Raw genomic sequence first — 19,004 nt, forward strand, 5'->3', positions numbered from 1 at the left:
TTTGTGGCAGATGAAATTTAATGTCAGTAAATGTAAAGTATCACACATAGGAAGTAAAAATGTGAGGAATGAATACACAATGGGTGGTTGGAAAATCAAGAACACACCATATGAGAAGGATTTAGGAGTCATAGTGGACTCTAAGCTATCGACTTCCCAACAATGTTCAGAAGCCATTAAGAAGGCAAAAAGAATGTTAGGTTATACAGCACGATGTGTGAAGTACAAGTCCAAGGAGGTTCTTCTCAAGCTTTATAACACACTGGTGAGTCCTCATCTGGAGTACTGGGTGCAGTTTTGGTCTCCAGGCTACAAAAAGGACATAGCAGCACTCGAAAAGGTCCAGAGAAGAGCAACTAGGCTGATTGCAGGGCTACAGGGGTTAAATTATGAGGAAAAATTAAAAGAGCTGAGCCTTTACAGTTTAAGCAAAAGAAGATTAAGAGGTGACATGATTGAAGTGTTTAAAATTGTGAAGGAAATTAGTACAGTGGATCAAGACTGTTATTTTAAAATGAGTTCATCAAGAACACAGGTAAATTTTGCACAAACATTAGGAAGTTTTTCTTTACAAAAAGAACGATAGAAACTTGGAATAAGCTACCAAGTAGTGTGGTAGACAGTAAGACTTGACAGTCTTTCAAAACTCAACTTGATATTTTTTTGGAAGAAATAAGTGGATAGGACTGCCAGCTTTGTTGGAGTGAATGGCTTGTTCTCATCTAGATGGTTCTAATGTTCTAAATGGTAAGTGAGTAGGTAGTAATGATTTGAAATAGTAATAAATCAATAGATAACAACTAATAATAAAAAACAACCGTATATCATATGTAATGTACTGTATATAAATAAACTGCTAGGAGCAGATCTGAGGGCAGGAGCGCAGCACAGTTCAGTGTTTTTGCAGCTAAGGGGTACAAGCTGTTACAGAACTTAGTGGAACTGGTTTGGATGCTACAGAACCTTATGCCAAGTGGAAGTGTGACAAAGAGACCAATGCTGTCATCTTTGTGGATTCATCTTTACAAAAATGTCCTTAATGGAAGGCAAAGGGGTCCTGCTGTGTGGACTATCTATTGTAGGACCTTAAAGTCAGACATACAGCAGTTCCCAAACCAGACAATGGTACTGCTGGTCAGAATGCTCTAGATGGTGCAAACTCTGGTGTGGCAGGGGGTTAGGGGGGGAATAGGCTTTCCTTCTTTAGCTTTATAGAAAGTAGAGACACCACTGTGCCTTCATGACTATGAGGTTGGTGTTAGCCAACAAACTAAGGTCAGCTTCCAAGTACACACCAAGGAATTTGGTGCTTTTGACCAAGTCCAGCACTGAGCTCTCAGTGTACAATGGTGTGTGGACAGCATGGGCTTTTCTGAAGTCAACAATCATCTCTTTCATCTCGTCCACAATAAGAGACAGATTGCTGAACTTGCACCAGTCCGCCAATCATTGTACCTCCATTCTCTAAGCTGTCTCATTCCCATTGCTGATGAGAACTACTACCATTGTGTCTTACGCAAACCTGATGATGGTGGTTGAGCTATATGCAGCCATACAATTGTTAGTCAGCAGAGTGTAGAGAGGTGTTCTGGGTACAAAATCCTGTTGGGCACCAGTGCTCAGCATGATGTTAGTGGAGATGGTGTTTCTGGACTGTTTGGAGTCTCTTCTTCAGGAAGTCCAGGATCCAGTTGCATAGGAAAATGTTGTAGTCTAGCCTAAAAACACAATAGATCCACAAATCAGATGAAATTAGTTACTTCAAAACATGCTATCAACTTCAGCAAGCATAAAACCTCCAAGTGATTTGAAAAATAATGCAGTTTTCTGTGATTTGATCAAGAAATAGCATTAAGACAAAGCAAATATAAACTACAAATAGGCTTAATGAGTTTCTAATTTAGCTACTGTATTTTTCATCAAAACTAGGAAGTGTTTGGTAAAAGTCAATCCTGAAATTAAAGTTAGTGTGATATATAGTATCTCATCTGCATCATTCACCAACCCAGTGAAGCCTCTGTATTATCTTCTCTTCTCCACCTGATTAAACATTTCAAATAATGACATCTCTTTTCCTCTATAATTTAGAAATAACACAAAAACATGCAGTTAATTTAGAAAGATATACTTTCAATTTGGCAATGGATATTTCACAGCAGCATAAGACATTGGGATGCTGCCATGCATTCACCTCCGGCTGAAGCTGGCAGCACTGATTAAAGCTGCAAATTATGCCAGTGCCAACTTGGCAAGAGAAATAAGAATCCATTTTTACAAATTAGTCACCTGTGCTGAAAAATGTTACACAGTTAACTTTGTTATCACAGGGTGGCACACCTTCAGCAAATAAAACTGAAATGTTATACAAAAGTCTACTTAATTGTTTAAGTGTGTGTGGTTCATTGTAATACACAGGGAGGGATCTCAAAGTAAAGAAAGGCAAAAAGAAAAGCAATTTAATGATTCGGAAGTTGGATTGGAGATATGAATGTCAACATTCCTGTATCCAAATGTAACTGCAGTATATAGAATTATTACATATCAATACTAGTAAGTCTGTATCACTGATTACTTATTTTATTAAATTTTACATTTTACTCATATTTTATTAAATGTGAAATATCAACTCTTTTAAAGCACAGTTCAATATAATCTTAAATTGAAATAATCATATACGATTCCAGACCTTTGTATCAATCTAAATTAAGTAATTCAATGAAGAATGTAGAAAAGCTGTGGCTCCATCATACCACACCTTATCAATGCTGCTATTGTGAACACATTCCATGGTATTACAGTAGAAGTTATATGTATGGCTTTGCTCATTCCCCACTCCCTTAGCTGTCATTCAAGAAATGAAGGCACTGATAATTACTGAATCTAGTGTTCTTTATCCATCTTAAGTTATTTGAGATACTGTATAGAGATATGGAGGGTGAGGATCCTGAAGCTGCTGACAGTTTCCACTGGAGAGCCATCAGTGGTAATTGGCATGTAGCTACCTCCATATCTGCCTGTTTACTCCTCGACCCAGGCAAAGGTGACAAACCTGATACAATTGTCCTGAAGGCTTAGATTAAGTTGATGATCATAATATAGCTGTTCCAATTTTCAAACTGTTCAAAAAGATAGCATGATTGGCCAAAAAATATCGCCATCTTCTGACTTGTTGCGCTGTTAAGCAAACTATATGGGGTCTAGCTGAGTCTGGAGCAATTCTCTAGGTATGCCCCATCAGCAGACTCTTAATGCGCTTCATGATCACTGAAGACAGTATCACCAAGCAATCAGCAATCTGACATCACACCTTGGATGTCTTCTGCCAGGACTCAATTAGAGTCCTGTTTTAGAAATGCAATTGTCATAAATATGTATTTTAGGAACTGCATTTGTTTACCTTTTAAATTCTTTCCAAATATTTTTCCCTATGTTTAAATATTTTAATGTATTCCCTGTATTGCGAAGCTTTTAGTTTCACTTTAATTTTTTAAATAATTTTTTATGAATGAAAAGTTATATTTGATTGCTTATTTTTTAATGCGTTTGACATAATGCCACTTGTATTTGTATGTTTGTTGCCATTTTGTTCTGCGGTTACACTGATGCTTCTGCTGATTTCTGGGAGGCAATCACTGATGGTATTTAATCTAGAAAAACATTGCAAGTAATCATTCAAGATTCTAAACATAATTCAAAAAACATTTTGCAATAGTTCAGATTTATAGATTTGATTAAAACAATTAAATGATTTGATTTAAAAAACAAACAAGCTTCTTTGAATTAGGTTTTCTGACTGACTATTGCATTTAGTTATTTATGTTTATTGATTCAGTAGTATTTAATCTTAGCCCATCAACTGACCACATTTCTGCTGTATCCATTTGTCGATCCTGTTCTCCATTTTTCTGTTTGTCTAATCCATTTAGATAGTCAGCAGGGACATAAAATTGTTGAAGATGTTGGAACAGACAGAAGCAAGCTATGCACCACATGCCTTTAAAATTCAGGAGGGGACAATATGCCATCAGGGCAACAGCTTTCAGGTTTTCACCTCGCTGAAATTTTTTCCAGTCTTCTATTCGGGCACATGCAGAAAAAACATCCTTGGATCACTCAGTGCTTTGTGTGAGTGGTCCTCAAATGTTGCATAAAATGTATTCAGCTCATCAGCGATTGAAATGATTGTCATTACAATCTGGCATCATTCTCCATAATGGTAATTAATGGCTTGGCAAGCGATACTACAGACACATTTTTTTGGGGATTCTCACAAATATGGTTCCAGTCATTCTTTGTAATCCTTTTTTAGTCTGATCCTCCTTTCCAAGTTTTACCTCAGTATCATAAACAGGACAGAGTATCTGGAGTTAATAGCTGCAAACCATTCCTTCAGTTTGTTCTTAATGTTATTGTTGAACCTTTGCTTATAGTTTGGGAAAATCAATATCCTTTTAATAGGAACACAAATATCAGCAGTGTTTGATAAATTGTGCCTATGTGTTAATGTCTGATAATGAGTGTTTGAATAAATTCCAGTCCATGCATTCAGTGAGTTATTGCTCTTCTACTTTGCACTAACTCTATCCAGGACTCTATTTAAGCATGAGGCTTGTAGCATTTGCTTGTATCCAATTCAGAACAATACTGAGGTGTCATCAGATGAACTATATTTCAGATGCAGCAGGGAACCATGGGATGCTTTAATGGTAGTGCAACAGTTATTCACATTGCTAACACTGCTACTGCCTCTAGATCCAGATGTGATGCAAATTTTGGCACAACCTTCTTTTGGCTGAAAAAGTTGTAGTCCTCCTAGACGGCAAAAACACCTTGAATACTCAGGATTTCCTGACTGATTTTTATACCGCACAGTTCACTGAGTATGGTCTCTGGATTTGTTTAAAAGAATATTCCACCCAAAGATTATTTTTTATTTAAATGTTACTTACCCCATGTGCAATATTCTGATGACTGAGAACATTTTTTTATCTTACTTTTTATGTTCAAAGGAGGTAAGAACATTTCTGGAGATGTGATGTACTGTTTACAAAGCATGTTGGTTTTTTGAAGTAAATGTTAATAATGCATACATTTGGCAAATTTTGTGCATTCGACTGGATATCGAACATATGCAACACAAGTAAAATGAGAATTTTTTCCTTTTCTCAATGGATGTTCTTTTTTCACGTCGCTTGTTGTTGTCCAGCTTTGGCGACTGTGAGGTTTCATTATGAGATGAACTATTTTATCTTGTTCTTCATAAAACATGAGATTAAATGTTTTTCTGCCATCATTATAAAGCACAGGAATAAAATTTAAACAAAATATTGTTTTTGGGAGGAGTATTCCTTTAAAGCTGAATGTAGAAATTGGTAACAGCAACAGAGCTCAGTTTCCTGAATGCATAAAAAAAGAAGTGTGGTATAAGCCTTTGGAGTTCAAACCATGAGGTTATAGGGTTAAATCATACTATTGAAACTGCGTGACCATGAGCAAGTCTCTTCACCTGCCTGTGCTCCAATTGCAAAAACAAGAGAAATGTAACCAATTGTATCTGAAACGTTGAAACTGGCCTTGGATAAAGGTGACAGCCAGATAAGTGAATGTAAAAAGGGAGAATTTAACAATCAGATACTCAATGTAAGGAGAAGAAATATTCAACCAATATGTTAGTGTTTGATCTTTGGAATTCAGGCTTCACACATTCTATAGTTTATGCCTACGTTTTGTAACATTTATTACTAAAATATGAAAAAGTTTCTGTTTTAACAATGTGTTTACACAGATTACTGTAGTAACGGAACACATATGAAATGCATGTGTTCCAAATAATGATCTATTATTTCCATTCTAAAACTCCAGCAGTTCACTCACTCCCAGATAATCAAACAAGGCATGAGCTGGAAGAATTCTGTGAACTTTCTGCGACAGTGGGGGGATGGAATAGCCGGCTGCTTACTGCTTGTCTTAATTGGCACATTTACAGGACAAAAGACACTGACGGAGAGGTGCGCACGGATTTAAGGTGGGCCAGATTTACGAGTTTTCTCGTAAGCTGTGGTAATTCTAGTGTTAATTAACATCTCTGTATGACAAATTTTTTTGCATGATCTTGACTTTTAAATTTCCTTGTACAGGGATATAATATATTTTCTGTGGTGGACACCTGCAGTAATTATTAGAAATTTTATACCAATGATGCTGCAACTATAGCATAAACTATTGCAGTGGAGAGAAACATGATTAAGAAGCTAAAATGGATACAACTATTTCTTTTTTTTTATTTAATTTTATTATAATCATTCCATACAAATAGATCAATTTTTACAAAAAATAGGATTAAGAACAAATCAAACCCCACTCCTGAGAAGGAGAGCATAGCCAAAGGAGTAATTCTTAAAGCTTGTAAGCATATCTAAACTTTTGAGTTTGATAGGGCAATAAAGATAAATGGAGAAGGAAAAGAGATGCGGAAATAATTATTTCTTCTTATTCTAAAATATTATTGATTAGATCCTGCCAGGTTTTGAAAACATTCTGTACAGATCCTCTAACTGAGAATTTGATTTTTTCCAATTTCAAATAATATAAAACATCGGTTTCCCACTGACTTATACGAGGAGAGTTAGGATTCTTCCAATTTAACAAAATAAGTCCGCGTGCCAAAAGTGTAGTGAATGCAATCACCGTTTGCTTGTCCTTCTCCACTTCAAGTCCATCTGGAAGAACACCAAAAACAGCTATTAATGGGTTAGGAGGGATTGTGACACCAAGGCTGTCAGAAAGGCACTTAAAACTTTTGGTCCAAAATGATGTTAATTTGGTGCAGGACCAAAACATGTGACTCAGTGAGGCAGGAGCTTGGTTGCAGCATTCGCAAGTTGGATCTTGCTCTGGAAATATTTTGGACAGTTTTAAGCGAGACAGATGTGCTCGATATATAATTTTGAGTTGAATAATTCTATGCTTTGTGCATATGGAGCTCGAGTGAATTCTCTCCATTGCTACCTTCCACTCCTTTTCCGATATATTAATTAAGAGATCATTATCCCATTGTCCTCTTGAATTTTTGAAAGGAAGAGACTAATAAAATTTTATATATTGCAGAAATAGTGTCTAAGTCCTCGAAACTGAGCAGTATTTTTTCCAGCATGGTGGAGGGTACGAGATGAGGAAAATCGGGCAGGTTCTGTTTAACAAAGTTTCTAATTTGAAGATAGTGAAAGAAACAATTGGAATGTAATTGTTCAAAGGATGCAAAGATATTGTCTGTATAAGATACAACTATTTCAATATCACATGGCTTTAATATGCTGTTTTACACAGTCTGGAAGGTAAATGCAATATTTTCTCAAAGTTGTCTGTATGTGGGCACAGCTTAAAAATCTATGACCTGGTAAGGAAGAAACCAAAATGTCATTTCTGTGTTCTGTTGGCCACAATCTACATCTCATAATCCACTAGGAAATCCATACCATCAATTTTGAAAAAAGAAAAAAAAGACATTTTTATGCCACATTCTGTAATACACCCCATTCCTCATAAAAATGAAACAAATGCTGAAGTCTTGACAATGTAATTGTTCAAAGGACGCAAAGATATTGTCTGTATAAGATACAACTATTTCAATATCACATGGCTTTAATATGCTGTTTTACACAGTCTGGAAGGTAAATGCAATATTTTCTCAAAGTTGTCTGTATGTACCCTTATAAATAATCAGGCTAAGCTGGACATTGTTTAACATATTGTTGTTTAGCTGTTCAAAAATAGCGGCATAAAATCATTTGACATTGTACATCAGCAGTAAATATTTTTGAACCCAGTGTTGCTTGTGGGCACAGCTTAAAAATCTATGACCTGGTAAGGAAGAAACCAAAATGTCATTTCTGTGTTCTGTTGGCCACAATCTACATCTCATAATCCACTAGGAAATCCATACCATCAATTTTGAAAAAAGAAAAAAAAGACATTTTTATGCCACATTCTGTAATACACCCCATTCCTCATAAAAATGAAACAAATGCTGAAGTCTTGACAATTTACAATAACATACTGTTCCACTACCACCTTTTTCAGGCCATTAATTTAAGTGCCCAAGCACCTGGCCTTTGCATGTTGTATAACCTTTCCCTTAAGGTAATGAGAATGTAACAGCCAAGATGGAATTAGTTTTTTAAAATCTTTTATTGAATTTATTAAAAGCATGTTCCATACAATCAAATCAAACTTAAAAAACTAAATTCAATTAAACCCCTACCCATGAGAAAGAGAGGAAGGCCAACAGCCAGATTAAAACTTTGAATGTAGTAGTTTTAAGAAAGTTTTAAACAGATCATCTAAGAGAGAATTTGTTTTTTTTCCAATTTCAAATAGTATATAACATCAGTTACCCACTGACTTAAAGGTGGGCTAGGATTCTTTCAGTTGAGCAATATAATATGCCAATACTGTGGTAAAGGCAATTATGGTTTGTTTGTCCTTCTCCACTTTAAGCCCATCTGAGAATACACCAAACACAGCTGTTAGTGGATTAGGAGTGATTGTGACACCAAGACTGTCTGATAGGTCTTTAAAAATATTTGTCCAGAATGATGTTAATTTGGTATTCCCAAAACATGTGGCCTAGTAAGGCTGGAGCTCGACTGCAATATTTGCAAAATACCCGCATTTCGCAGCGGAGAAGTAGTGTGTTAAAGAGGTTATGTAACTATATATATACATAAACATATATACATATATATACATATCTACATATACACTTATCTACATATACATATATATACATATACACATCCACATATACATATATATATATACATATACAAATTTACATATCTACATATATAACTTCACTGTAATTTAATCCTGATACTCTGTATATCTAATTCATTATAATAACTATTCATTCAAAATCTGTACTAACCCCTACTCTCTCTTCTGTTTCCTTTTCCGGTGTCCTGTTGGTGGTGGCGTGCGCCACCACCATCTACCCAAAGCACCATGATGTTCCAACAATGATGGATGGATTAAAAGCCAGAAGTCTGTATGACCATCAGCATCAAGTGACTACCAAGAGGACTATTTCATTTATGTTAGGTAGAATGCCCAAAGGGGACTGGGCGGTCTCGTGGCCTGGAACCCCTACAGATTATATTTTTTTCTCCAGCCTTCTGGAGTTTTTTTTTGTTTTTTTCTGTCCACCCTGGCCATCGGACCTTACTCCTTTCTATGTTAACTAATGTTGTCTTATTTTAATTTCTTATTTTGTCTTTTATTTTTCTTCTCTTCATTATGTAAAGCACTTTGAGCTACTTTTTGTATGAAAATGTGCTATATAAATAAATGTTGTTGTTGTATATATATATATAGATATAAATATAGACATACATATATACATACATACATTCACATATATATATATATATATATATATATATATATATATATATATATATATATATATATATATGTATATATATATATATATATATATATATATATATATATATATATATATATGTATGTATATATATATATATATATATATATATATATATATATATATATATATATATATACTGTATATATACATATCTACTTATTAGCTCCTGTATTTAGGATATAGCGGGTTGGATAATGGATGGATGGACATCTGTATGCATAGCCCTATTTGCCCGTTTTCGTTTTTTTTCTTTCTTCAGTAATATTTCAGTAAACCCGGAGCTTGTCAGTTCAAATCCTGGTACTGACACCACTGTGTGACCCTGTGGAAGTCACTTCACCTGCCTGTGCTGCAAAAAACAAAAGTAATGTAACAAATTGTACCTCAGATGTTGCAAGTTGCTGGAATAAAGGCATAAGTAAAATAGATAAATATGTATTATACACATAGGAACTATTCATTTATTTTCAGTTAAGTCATCTGCAGCAAACTTTTATAAATGAGGGTTTCTCCTTTTTAGATAGTGCAAACTGTTTCTTCTTCACTGACGTTTTCTCTTGGAGAGCTTTTTTCATTTCATTGAAAATTAAAGCAGCAGCTGCCAAAATATGTAGCTTTCTTATTAATTTTTCAACATTGTATAAAATAAATTTATAAAGTAACATAAAAGGTTTAAATACTGGTTATCCTTTTACACTAAAATATTACTAAAGAGATACAAAAAAAGTAAAATGGATATGTTCTTTTTCTTTAAGGAGATTAAATATTACTGAAGAAAGAAAAAAAAAATTAAACAGCCAAATGAGGCTATGCATATGAACTTAAAAGGTTTAAATAAAACAGAAATATATATTTTATTTTTGCTTGCTTAACTTGTGGAGGGTGTATCCTGTAGCAAAGCCCTAACTTTTTTCGTGAAAGCCCGTTTCAGTCAGTAAGTCTTAAAAAAAGGTTTAAAGATATTGACAATAAGCTAAGCAAACCCAGGGAGACATGGAATCGTTTAAATCAAGTATCATTACATCTTCCTTTCTTAAAGAGAAGTAAGGCAGTACTTAAGCTTACATATTTATATATAGACATACATACATATATATATATATATATATATATATATATATCTATATCCGAAGCCGTGCAAGCACACTCTTGAGAATGCAACGTATAGTTGTACAGAAGAAAAGCAATCTTGCCTCAAATGAATGGCAACCTTTTGTAGGTCTATGAACTTAATTTAAAGTTTAGGTTTACACGGTGCTTTCTTTCCGAAGTACCTGCACTCATGAATATGTCTGTATGTGTCAGTCAGTCAAATCCACGCGCTTCGCACCGGCGAAGTACCGCTTTTAAATTTTTATTAAGAAGAAAACAAAACCTTTTTAAATTGAGGGAAAATATACTAATAACAGTTTGTTAAGGATCTGTTTTTTTGTGAAGCTACCTTCACTCAAGCGATCACTTCGACCTGACTTGGTGGCCAACTATAAGCGTTACCTGGTAGGTAACCACCCATACAATCAGATTGTGAATCAGACTACGAATGCTGTGATTGTAATTACCCTGATCTACATGTTGTCAAATAAACGAACCACACGCCGTGGCGCGGAATGTAATTATCCCGATCTACATGTTGTCAAATAAACGAACCATACGCCATGGCGCAATTTTAGGGGCTTTGCCTGTAGCGCTGATGTCCGAGGTTCGATTCCCGTAAGGGAGTGAAGTGAGTGGCTGGTTACCTACCAGGTAACGCTTATTGTTGGCCAGCAAGTCAGGTAACATCAGCCACGGTGCCTTCAGTTGTGAGAAGCAGATCATAGAATGGTTGAAAATAGTTTACTGTCAAATAATGCAAAGAGTACGTGACACGTCTTTTCCCCTTATTCTTGGCTCATCAGGCGTACACACTCACTGCACTTGCTTACGGTAATCGAACCTCGGACGTCAGCGCTAGAGGGGCTTAGCAGCGGTGAAGTATTGCTTTTAAATTTTAATTAAGAACAAAAGAAAACCTCAGAGGTTCGATTCCCGTAAGGGAGTGAAGTGAGTGGCTGGTTACCTACCAGGTAACGCTTATTGTTGGCCAGCAAGTCAGGTAACATCAGCCACGGTGCCTTCAGTTGTGAGAAGCAGATCATAGAATGGTTGAAAATAGTTTACTGTCAAATAATGCAAAGAGTACGTGACACGTCTTTTCCCCTTATTCTTGGCTCATCAGGCGTACACACTCACTGCACTTGCTTACGGTAATCGAACCTCGGACGTCAGCGCTAGAGGGGCTTAGCAGCGGTGAAGTATTGCTTTTAAATTTTAATTAAGAACAAAAGAAAACCTCAGAGGTTCGATTCCCGTAAGGGAGTGAAGTGAGTGGCTGGTTACCTACCAGGTAACGCTTATGGTTGGCCAGCAAGTGACGTAACATCAGCCACGGTGCCTTCAGTTGTGAGAAGCAGATCATAGAATGATTGAAAATAGTTTTGCATTTACCTTTTTAGTAAAAGGTGAGCTTTTAAGCCTGAGAAATCACCCCGTAAATGCACACGTTTAATTGCACGTGTTAATATGTATGCTTACACAGTATTAAAAGACAGTGAACAATGTCATTTACCTTTGTTCCCGCGTTTGATAAAAGGCGAGCTTTTAAGCCTGAGAAATCACCCCGTAAATGCACACGTTTAATTGCATATGTGTTAATATGTATGCTTACACAGTATTAAAAGACACTCAAAAATTAACGTCATTTACCTTCGTTCCCGTGTTTGACTCGTGCTGTAAATCTCTTCCTTGTTTTTAGTTCATGTGATTACGTAGGAGGCGTGATGACGCAATACGTGACTCCGCCTCCTTCATTAGAGTATATGGACAAAAAACATGTTCCAGTTATGACCTTTACGCATAGAATTTCGAAATGAAACCTGCCTAACTTTTGTAAGTAAGCTGTAAGGAATGAGCCTGCCAAATTTCAGCCTTCCACCTACACGGGAAGTTCGAGAATTAGTGATGAGTCAGTGAGTCAGTGAGGGCTTTGCCTTTTATTAATATGTATAGATGTTATGATGATATTTCTGATGATATCCCTAGGTATTTAAACTGATCTGCAATGATAAAGGAAGGTGTCAAATCTAATGTTGTTTACTAGAGAATTCACTGGAAAAAGCACCCTTTTGTTCAAAGTAATTTTGAGTCCAAATATCTTTTGCAATTCTGCTAGTGCAGTTAGGGCTACAGGCACAGAATTTTGTCTGTCTGATATATATAGTACCATATCAACTTAATCTATACTAATAAAAGGCAAAGCCCTCACTGACTGACTCACTCACTCACTGACTCACTCATCACTAATTCTCCAACTTCCCGTGTAGGTAGAAGGCTGAAATTTGGCAGGCTCATTCCTTACAGCTTACTTACAAAAGTTAGGCAGGTTTCATTTCGAAATTCAAAGCGTAATGGTCATAACTGGAACATATTTTTTGTCCATACACTGTAATGGAGGAGGCGGAGTTACGTATCGCCTCATCACGCCTCCTACGTAATCACGTGAACTAAAAACAAGGAAGAGATTTACAGCACGAGTCGCACGCGGGAACGAAGGTAAATGACGTTAATTTTTGACTGTCTTTTAATACTGTGTAAGCATACATATTAACACATGTGCAATTAAACGTGTGCATTTACGGGGTGATTTCTCAGGCTTAAAAGCTCACCTTTTATCAAACGCGGGAACAAAGGTAACTGACGTTGTTCACTGTCTTTTAATACTGTGTAACCATACACATTAACACATGTCCAATTAAACGTGTGCATTTACGGGGTGATTTCTCAGGCTTAAAAGCTCGCCTTTTACTAAAAAGGTAAATGCGAAACTATTTTCAATCAGTTTATTGAAACGCTCCCGTTAAGGATTGCAATAACATATTCGCGAGATAAAAGAACGAAGTAGGGGGAAATGGAGGAACAGCCACAAACAGCGAAGAGCAAAAAATTAATTAAACAATTGAGAACGAGCGAGTTAAGCATACAAGCATGTTCATAAGGGAAACAAACCACGGTGTAAAAAGTAAGTTTAAATAAAGTTTATAGAAACGCTCCCGCTGCGGATTGCAATAACATATTCGCGAGATAAAAGTGTAATGAGAAGACACGAGGTATAAACGAACCACACGCCGTGGCGCAACATTAGAGGCAACAGTTTCAACCATTCTATGATCTGCTTCTCGCAACTGAAAGACGGCACATGGCGGATGTTAGCCGACTTGCTGACCGCAACGTTAGGGGCTTCAAGTATGGCGCTGACGACACATCTCAGTGCCAACACTTTGCAGACTGTACTTAAAAGACACGCCCTCCTCACTGGACAGTTAAAAACACCAATCAAACTAACGATGACATCAAGTATTACCCAATCAAAAGTAGGAAAGGAGGCATCTTCATAAAATGCGTGTGGGATGATTTGCATGAGACGCTGCTTTAAAAAAAAAATGATTAAAAAAATACGGGATAAATCCCGTCCAGTATTGATTCAAAACGGGACGCGCAATTTCATTGTCAAACGCGGCACGATTCCGTATTTTAAAGGACGGGTGGCAACCCTACAGTGCCAGGTAACCACCCATACAATCAGATTGTGATTCAGACTAGGAATGCAATGAATGTAATTACCCCGATCTACATACAAGGCGAAAGTCTTGCAACATTCAAAGATGATGGTTTGGGATAAGTACACCATACAACATAAAAGAGCTTATGAAGCCTTGAACCGAAAAAAGCAAGATCTCAGAGATCGTAAAAAAAAAAAATAGGAGATAATGTCGTTTTACTCGCTGTAGATTTTAGTCAAACATTACCAGTTATTCCACGAGGGAGACCAGCAGATGAACTCAACGCGTGTTTAAAATCCATGCTTCTCCCACGCTCGGTTATATGTTGCGTGTTCTCGGGTAGGTGCACCAAAAAATGTATACATTTAAGCATGTAATGGGCAAACAAAAAATGAGGTATACCCGAAGGCACTGCAGTAGTACTTAATGTAACTTTACTTCTTAAATGTTAATGTTTTACTGTTTAATAATTTATACGCTTCTTATATGTTGTTCAAATTCTTTTATCAAAATACCACTGACAGCGCAATACACGATAATATGGAGTGAATACACCATACGCATCCGCCCACGGCTGCCCTGCTGTGCGCAGATAGGAGTTGATTCTACAATAAAATAAAATAAAGATAAAAAGAGTAAAACAATCATCACCCATAAAGCGTGTGTGTGTGTGTATATATGTGTATATATATATGTTGATATGTGGATGTGTATATGTATATATATATATATATATATATATATATATATATATATATATATATATATGTAGATATGTATATATATGTGTATATGTATATGTATATATATGTTTATATGTGTGTGTGTGTATTTTATATATATAAAACACAGCAACACTTATAACAATGACAACACAATTACATTGACAATCATGTTACGTTATTTTTAAAATGTTTCCTTTTTTTTTCATAACCTCTTTAACACACTACTTCTCCGCTGCGAAGCGCGGGTATTTTGCTAGTATAGTGATATTCTGTTCAAGTCCTTCTCTGGAAACCCCTTTATCTGTGATGCTTTTCGAAAGGGAACAACCAATGGCTCAACGGCAATTGCAAACAGTAGTGGTGACATGGGGAATCCTTGTCTACTACCATGTTCTAGTTTGAAGTAGTCTGAAATAATGTTGTTAATACAAACTGAAGCTTATAGATTGGTATACAATAGTTTGATCCATGCACATATGTTCGGGCCAAACCTAAATTTATGTAATGTAGTGAATAGGTAGTCCCATTCAACCATTTCAAATGCCTTTTCTGCATCAAAAGATAACAAGATCACTTTATGGGTGAATATATTACATTAAATATCGCATTGATGATATCGCATATCGCTGACGACACTGCTATCGTGGGCTGCATCAGGAGTGGGCAGGAGGAGGAGTATAGGGACCTAATCAATGACTTTGTTAAATGGTGCAACTCAAACCACCTACACCTGAACACCAGCAAAACCAAGGAGCTGGTGGTGGATTTTAGGAGGCCCAGACCCCTCATGGACCCCTTGATCATCAGAGGTGACTGTGTGCAGATGGTGCAAACCTATAAATACCTGGGAGTCCAGCTGAATGATAAATTAGACTGGACTGCCAATGCCGATGCTCTGTGTAAGAAAGGACAGAGCCGGTTATACTTCCTTAGAAGGCTGGCGTCCTTCAACATCTGCAATAAGATGCTGCAGATGTTCTATCAGACGGTTGTGGTGAGCGCCCTCTTCTATGCGGTGGTGTGCTGGGGAGGCAGCATTAAGAAGAAAGACGCCTCACGCCTGGACAAACTGGTGAGGAAGGCAGGCTCTATTGTTGGCATTGAGCTGGACAGTTTAACATCTGTGGCAGAGCGACGGGCGCTCAGCAGGCTCCAATCAATTATGGAAAATCCACTGCATCCACTAAACAGTGTCATCTCCAGACAGAAGAGCAGCTTCAGCGACAGACTGCTGTCACTGTCCTGCTCCACTGATAGACTGAGAAGATCGTTCCTCCCCCAAACTATGCGACTCTTCAATTCCACCCGGGGGGTAAACGTTAACATTATACAAAGTTATTGTCTGTTTTTACCTGCATTATTGTCAATCTGTAATTTAATATTGTTTTTTGTATCAGTATGCTGCTGCTGGAGAATGTGAATTTCCCTTTGGGATTAATAAAGTATCTATCTATCTATCTATCTATCTATCTATCTATCTATCTATCTATCTATCTATCTATCTATCTATCTATCTAAATAGGCATCGAAGATTAGAAGCTAAGTGTCTGCCTTTAATGAATCCTGTTTGGTCTTATGATATTACCGAAAGGAGCACTTACTCAATCCTTCTAGCTAGAACTTTGCAGAGTATCTTAACAAGTAAGATTGCTTTGTATGATGCACATTGTAATAAGTCATTATTTTTCTTAGGAAAAATGGTATTAAGGCTTGGTGAAAAGTTTGTGGTAGAATTTTATTGTCTCTGATTTCTATAAATTTTGATATTTCTATTATTTTGATAATAAAAGGGGAGCTAAGTTAATTGAATTTTTTTTATAAAATTCAGCAGGGTAGCAATCAGGACCAGGAGCCTATTGCATAACGCCGTACATAGAATTCACACTAAAACATGGCATACGGACAAAAGCGGAAATGTTCGTACGCACAAAAAAATCCAGATGCATAAATCTGTGTGCGCGCCAACTTCCATGTTCTTCAGCTACATAAATCCCAGTCTGCATGAAAAGTAACGCACGTGCACACACCTGCTGAAACTCCCCAACTCCTCCCAGAATTATGCCTCTTTGAATATGCACAGCCTTTTGTGAAATGGCAATGGGGGAAAACAGAAGAATTTCAGCGAATACCAAGTGGAGGCAAGGAAAAACGTACTATTTGTTGGTTTAAACAGAGGTATAAACAACATAAGGAAGTTGACTGAGTGACATAGAGTGTTGGAGAAACTAGAAAGCTCAAGTTCACAAAGTTGCAAAGTGCCCAAAATAAAAAAGAAGTTGTCAGATATCAAAGTCGTCATGAAAAGGCGAGTTGTAGCCCATCGTCTGAGTGTCATATGAAAGCTTATTAGGGTACAGAGAAAAGAAAAAAAAAAAATAGGAACATAGTGGGGAAAAAAGCTCGAAATGTCAACTTTAATCTCGAAATTTCCACTTTAATCACGTAGTTTATTTTGTTATTTAAGTAGAACATCATGAACTTCATCTTAAAATCGTTTAATTTACTAGTTTCTCAAATCCCATCATAATTAAAGTAGCATGTTAAATGATTTGTTTTGTATGTGTTCTTCTATGTGCTCTTTGTGTGTGAATCATTACATGCTTCCTAAACGGCCTTTCTCTTCCTCCAACAGGACACAGAATCCATTACATTCACGATATTCCAGTTCTCTGAATAATTTAAATACTGAGATGTATACTTGATATCATTTTCATGATGTTAGGAATTAAAGCATGTATTAAACATGGGAACACGGTGGCGCCCCATCCAGAGATTGTTCCTGCCTCACGCAAGATGCTTGCTGAGCCGCATGCGCTCTTCGATGAAATAATTTATTGCAGCAGTACCGTCTCTTTCAAACGTACTAACCCCCAATTTCTGTCCTTCCTTTCCTTTCTCCAAGTATCCAATCACCACACAATCAGCTCAGTAATAGACGTTAAGCCATCTGTAAGCTTAGAACTCAGATACTTCATAACTTTTAAGGAACATTGAAATATCTTCGTAGTACATGTTTAACTATTTTATCCATCCAGTGTTGCGTGAGCCCCAGCAAGAATACAGAGTGAGGCAGGTACAATCCCTGAACGGGGCACCAGCTCCTTGCTAGCGATGCGACACCGTGTCCTCACATGTTTAAATATTAAAAATATAGATTATTTAAATGATGTTAACATTTTATCTGTATAATGTAATACACATATTTTGCTGCATTTCATCTTAAAATGATATTGTCATCATATGTAAATACACACTAAAGTGGCTCAGGTTGTGCAATATTAAAACTGTATAGCAAGTTGACAGTGAGGTAATTGCACTTATAAGTACAAACAGTTCTACAAGGAGCACTTGATGGACTAATTGGTTGCGTTTATAGTTCTTGGGATGAAACTGTTTCTGAACTGCGAGGTCAGTACAGGAAAGGCTCTGAAGCGTTTGTCATATGAGAGCAGTTCAATAGACTGTGTGCATGGCTGAGGCAGTGTGTGCTTGATGCTTTATCCTGATAATTCTCTTTCCGATCAGCTGCTGTAGAGCTGTGATTCCACACACAGATACAGTGATATAAATACTCCGAGTGGTGCAGTGAGAGTAATATGGAAAAAGATGATCCGCTGTGGCAACCCCTAATGGGAGAAGCTGAAAGAAGCACTGCTTTGATGCTGGGTGCCGCCAGTTTGCAAAACCAAGCAGGGAACTTGTGTACACCAGGGTTTGAGCTAGCGTGAAAATGTGTGTGGTTTTACACCAAGTTTAGGTTTTATACATTGCGATTTGAACATGGAAACGGGAATACACAACATTTTTGTGTGTACGCACCATTTATACATGAGGCACCTGGTGTGTTCTTGATCTATTCTGTTAATTTCACTGATTAACTCTGAGGCCTTCTTGTTTTCTGATTTATTTTTTTGGAGACATATGAGATAATTTGTCCTCTTAAAAATGCCTTCAGAGTTACCCAAATTATTCCTGCAGAAAACTCAGAGGATGCAAATGTCTCCAAAAAACAATCAATTTGCTTGGTTATAAATTCTGTACAGTTCTCATCAGCTAATAGCAGGAGGTTAAGACACCAGCTGTGAGATGAGTATGTGGGGCATGGTGATTTGAGCTCCATGATCAAGGGGTCATGGTCGGAGATAACAATAGCATCATTTTTGCAAGATTTGAAAGTGGGCAAGAAATTGCTATCTATAAAGAAATAACCAATTCTTGAGTAGCAATGATGTACTG

The sequence above is a fragment of the Erpetoichthys calabaricus genome, chromosome 6 (genome assembly GCF_900747795.2).
Source record: "Erpetoichthys calabaricus chromosome 6, fErpCal1.3, whole genome shotgun sequence".
In the NCBI taxonomy this organism is placed as follows: Eukaryota; Metazoa; Chordata; class Cladistia; order Polypteriformes; family Polypteridae; genus Erpetoichthys; species Erpetoichthys calabaricus.